The following is a 5780-nucleotide window of genomic DNA, read 5'->3' as shown; positions in this document are numbered from 1 at the left end:
CTGTACAGTATACCTCTCTCGTAATTGGAGAAACTGCATATCAGCCTATCATCATAGGTACGTGGTTTTTTCAAAAAATGTAACAATGTTTCCAACACTGTATTATGAATGTGACTGTACTCCTGTATGCCGTAACAATTTTGTAAAGGTTAATTCATTAGCGTATAAGCTAGGCGACCGAGATGCTATTGTATCAATTACACTAGGTGACCATAAAGCGATCCTCTTGCTGCTTCTTTGTTATCAATGCATGAATCATCATACCTATAAAGAAATCTGAATTTCTTTTTCACCTTCTCTTCATTTTTCATGTCTAGTGTTATATATATATATACACATATAAAACATCTATGGTGGTTTGTGTCATATAAGACAATAAACATGTAGATACTGACAGACAATTCATCTTGACATAAACATACAGTATCAATAAAACAGTACTATAATTGTATTTTCTCTTCCTTAGAATTTCCTTAATAACATTTTCTTTTCTGTAACTTACTTTATTGTAAGAATACAGTATATAATATATATAACACACAAAATATGCATTAATCGACTGTTTATATTATCAGTAAGGCCTCCTGTCAACAGTAGGCTATTACTAGTTATTTTCAGGGAGTCAACATCTGCACGTGGATTTTTGACTGTGTGGGGTGTTGTGTCCCTAACCCCACATGGTTCAAGGGTCAACTGTATTGCATCCAGAATACTGACAATATCGTGCTCCTAGAGATCTTTAACTAGCAAAAATGAAACAATTATGGCCAGTAAGTTTGAGTCCTACTTACGAAAACAGGGAAAGGAACCAATGGATTTTCATTTTGCAAGACTGCGTTCAAAGTGTCCCTCTGCTTAACTGTCAGTCCCACAGAGCATTTTTTTAAACAGAATCCATCCTTCCCTCTCTCTTCTACCCACCCCAGACTTCCTGTTGTTTAAAGATTTAGGGTTTTAAATATGATTCTTATTTCTCCAGACCAAGTTGACCTGAGGCTGAGGTAGAGTTGAACTTGGCATCTTTGTTATTAGTACAATGAGTCAGAACCAGAATCAGATCATTGAAATGAAGAATGACTTTTCTCCCTGATAGCACTTTCGGAAAACAAACAAACAAAGTGAAACCTTTGATGTATTGTTAAGTGAAAAAAACAAGGTGTAGAACAATGTGTGTTGTGCATTATTATTTGTGTATTTAAGACGCATATACATATATGAATGTTTGCAACTACATAAGATGTCTCCAGCAGAATACTCTAGAAACTGTCAATAAAGATTATCTTTGGTAAGGGAACTGGTGGCTGCTGGGGGGCAGGGGTGCAAGAGAGAATTATTTTTCACTGAATACTCTATAAAACTTTATCTATTGGTGTGTGTGTTCCTATTATCACTCAGAATAAAGAATAAATTTTTTATTTTTTTTATTTTTTTATTTTTTGCTGTACGCGGGCCTCTCACTGTTGTGGCCTCTCCCGTTGCGGAGCACAGGCTCCGGACGCACAGGCTCAGCGGCCATGGCTCACGGGCCCAGCCGCTCCGCGGCATATGGGATCCTCCCAGACCGGGGCACGAACCCGTATCCCCTGCATCGGCAGGCGGACTCTCAACCACTGCGCCACCAGGGAGGCCCAAGAATAAATTTTTTAAAGGAAGAAAGTGCACCTCCTCTGGCCTAGCCCCTTGTTTCACTGCAATCAGACTGCAATGTCTTAGGACTCAGATGCCTTGACTTTTTTTTTTTTTTTTTCAGTCTTTATTGAATTTGTTACAATATTGCTTCTGTTTTATGTTTTGATTTTTTGGCCGCAAGGCATGTGGGATCTTAGCTCCCCAACCAGGGATCAAACCCGCACCCCCTGCATTGGAAGGCAAAGTCTTAACCACTGGACCACCAGGGAACTCCCAGATGCCTTGACTGTTGAAGAGACTTGGGAGGAGGAGTTGGCACAAGAGGAGGAGGACCTTCTGGCACGTTCTCTTCCCCTCCATAGTTGAGGTGCTGTATCAACATCCTCTGAATCTCCACAGACAACCAGGACAAAATGAAGGGGCAGGAACCAGAGCCCGTTGGCTTCCACAAATGAAAGTGATCAGCTGTTTTCTTAAAAATAGAGCCAAAAAATATATATATATATATCTTCTGATCTCACTCTGAGTTACATTATGAACTTTCCAAAAGTCAGTCCTTAGATTTCCACCTGACAGCCAAGGATGTTTTTCTGTTAAATTTTAATCATATCACTAGAGTTTATTAATTGTTTCAACAGACATCTATGTCCATTCATTAAAAAAAAAAAAAAAAAGACAGAGTAAATAAATCAACTTTCAAATCATGTCCTTCTGTAAACACCAGCTGCACCGGAAAAGGAAGGCAGCCTGTGAGCAGCTTCCCACTGCAGTGCTGGGCTGGGGCTGTCCACGCACATGCTCAGAGCTTGTTGATGTGTCCTACAGCCCACAGGAAAGAACCTCAGCGGAAAGCAAGAAGGCAGAACAATTGTGTGAACCTACCTCCCCTTCTTACCCTCCAAACATCTGGCTCTTGTGTGTGTCACCTCTTTGATTCAAACCTGCTCTGGGGTTATTGATAAAGAAAATCTCCACCTGGGTGAGGAGGGGTGGGTGTGGACCAAATACTTCTTCACTAAAGAACAATTAGCACACGCTTACTTTTTGTAGCGAACGAGTGGAGCAGGTTGGTTATAAACCATGTTTCTGAAATTGCCCAGCTAGTTCTCTGCCAACTCTTTACAGGGATACTGAAACAAAAGCTAGGAAGCAAAGAGATAGTGAGAAAAGCCCTTACGACTGGGGCTATGGGAAAAGGTAAACACCCAAGACACCATCTTGGTATTGGCCAGCCGTAGGGAAATCTCTGCTGTTTAACATAATGCGTTTATAAACACAGATGTCAGGGATGACGAGTTTATTTTTGTAGTTCTGCATCTTTCGTTTCCCCAGTTGATTCTTATTCTTATCTTCTTCGACGTCAGAACAGCCAAACAGGATTCAAGTGATACATTTGGATGGCTTGCTTCCCTGAATTGTGTCTCTATTCATTTACAGGACAGACACTTAATTCCACCTGTGGAAATGGCAGTTTTGCAATTGTCACAACCATTGTCCTGCTCATTTCATTTTACTGGGGTACTTTGGATAACAACCTCCTGGACTTATTTCGATGGCAGTTTGATAGTAATGTTGGCTGGAGATCAGCTATTAAGTTCATGCGCTCATCAGATTTTAACTAAAAGCCTAATTTAAAAGTAATTAGAGGGCTTCCCTGGTGGTGCAGTTGTTGAGCGTCCGCCTGCCGATGCAGGGGACCTGGGTTCGTGCCCCGGTCCAGGAGGATCCCACATGCCGCGGAGCGGCTGGGCCCGTGAGCCATGGCCACTGAGCCTGCGCGTCTGGAGCCTGTGCTCCGCAACGGGAGAGGCCACAACAGTGAGAGGCCCGCGTACCGCAAAAAAAAAAAAAAAAAAAAAAAAAGGTAATTAGAGCCACTTGAATTTGGTTGGGTGCCAAAGTTAAGTTGCAGGCAGAACTTGAGGACTGCAGGCTGCATGCTTAGTGTGCAGGAGACTGCATTCCCTTCTCTTTTCCACCTCTCTCGTTATCAGCACTACACTCGGGGATGGGTGGATGGGTGGATGGGTGGGTGCAGAAAGTGAGGGAAATAAAGTGCCACTGAGCCAGTGCCACTGGAAGAAATTCAACAGGGTTAAGTGCAAAGTCATGCATTTAGGCTGGAAAAAAGAAATCAATTGCACAATTTTAGACTGGGGGAGACCAAGTCGGCAGGCACATACGTGAAAGAGATTTGAGAGTTTAGTTAACTGCAAGCTTATTTTTAAAAAATTAAAACCATGGTAGGACTTACAACACACTAAAACTCACCGTTATAAATACTTTACAAATATTAACTCTTTTCTTTCTTTATGAGCAATTTTGTGAAGTAAATACTATCAGTATGTCCCATTATCTCATGGGAAATTGAGCCAGAAAGAGAATAAATAACTTGCACGTAGTTACCTAGCTAGAAAGTGCCAGAGCCATGATCAAATTCAGACGATCTGGCCACAGAGTCCACGCTTTTAATGCTGGACCTTGATACAAGCCAGTAGTGGGCAGATTCACTTTTCATGTTGTCCCTGGTTAAAGCTCATTACGATGAATATCATGATAATCAAAGTTTCCATGAAAAGAAAAATAGATGTCCAAAGTCTATGTCAATTGCTTCAAATAACAGTGAACAAAAGAAAATTCTACAACCTTAAAAGTAATTAATATTATCTTAAATATGGTATGATGTTGTTAAACGCACATTTTTGTAGATAGTTTTGATGGAAACAATATCAACAAAAATATAAGGGCAACATTTCAAGTCAAATTAACCTTCTGGGTCTTCAGTCTCACCTGTCCAATGTGTAGAATGAGCTCAATCATTTCAATCCCTTCAAACTTTAAGATTCTAATACAGGCATACCTTGGCGTTATGGCAGGTTTGGTTCCAAACCACCCAAATAAAGCAAATTTTGCAAAAAAAGTGAGTCATAGGAATTTATTGTTTCCCAGTGCATTTAAAAGTTATAGTTACACTATACTGAAGTCTGTTAAGTGTGCAATAGCATTGTGTCTAAAAAAACAATGTACATACCTTAATTTTAGAAATGTTGAGGTTTTTGGTTCAGGATGGCAGAGTAGAGGGACGTGCTCTCATTCTCTCTTGCAAGAGCACCAGAATTACAATTAACTGCTGAACAATCATCCACAGGAAGACACTGGAACTCACCAAAAAAGATACCCCACATCCAAAGACAAAGGAGAAGCCACAATGAGATGGTAGGAGGGGCGCAATCACAATAAAATCAAATCCCATAACTGCTGTGTGGGTGACTCACAAACTCGAGAACACTTATACCACAGAAGTCCACCCACTGGAGTGAAGGTTCTGAGCCCCACGTCAGGCTTCCCAACCTGGGGGTCCGGCAATGGGAGGGGGAGTTCCTAGAGAATCAGACTTTGAAGGCTAGTGGGATTTGATTGCAAGACTTCGACAAGACTGGGGGAAACAGGGACTCCACTCTTGGAGGGCACACACAAAGTAGTGTGTGCATCGGGACCCAGGGGAAGGAGCAGTGACCCCAAAGGAGACTGAACCAGACCTACCTGCAAGTGTTGGAGGGTCTCCTGCAGAGGCAGGGGGTGGCTGTGTCTCACTGTGAGGACAAGGACACTGGCAGCAGTTCTGGGAAGTACCCCTTGGCATGAGGCCTCCTGAAGTCGGCCATTAGCTCCACCAAAGAGCCCGGGTAAGCTCCAGTGTTGGGTCGCCTCAGGCCAAAAAAACAACAGGGAGGGAAGCCAGCCCCACCTATCAGCAGACAAGCGGATTAAAGTTTTACTGAGCTCTGCCCACCAGAGCAACAGCCAGCTCTATCCACCACCAGTCCCTCCCATCAGGAAACTTGCACAAACCTCTTAGATAGCCTCATCCACCAGAGGGCAGACAGCAGAAGCAAGAAGAACTACAATCCTGCAGCCTGTGGAACAAAAACCACATTCACAGAAAGATAGACAAGATGAAAAGGCAGAGGGCTATGTACCAGATGAAGGAACAAGATAAACCCCCAGAAAAACAACTAAATGAAGTGAAGATAGGCAACCTTCCAGAAAAAGAATTCAGAATAATGATAGTGAAGATAGTGAAGTACCTCGGAAAAAGAATGGAAACAAAGATCGAGAAGATGCAAGAAGTGTTTAACAAAGACCTAGAA

General features: G+C 42.2%; 1 long non-coding RNA gene across 1 annotated transcript; it reads right to left on the bottom strand.

The window, feature by feature from the left end:
- Nucleotides 1–622: 622 nt before the first annotated feature.
- Nucleotides 623–5366, bottom strand: LOC309792715. The gene is made up of 3 exons (XR_014291767.1): nucleotides 5173–5366; nucleotides 4661–4784; nucleotides 623–2101 (listed from the first exon to the last, which is right to left on the bottom strand). It is a non-coding gene; the product is annotated as an uncharacterized lncRNA (long non-coding RNA).
- Between the last annotated feature and the right edge of the window lie 414 nt (nucleotides 5367–5780).

Source organism: Mesoplodon mirus (assembly GCF_964341445.2).
Source record: "Mesoplodon mirus genome assembly, chromosome: 2".
In the NCBI taxonomy this organism is placed as follows: domain Eukaryota; kingdom Metazoa; phylum Chordata; class Mammalia; order Artiodactyla; family Ziphiidae; genus Mesoplodon; species Mesoplodon mirus.
This window is presented reverse-complemented; position numbering and strand designations above follow the sequence as displayed.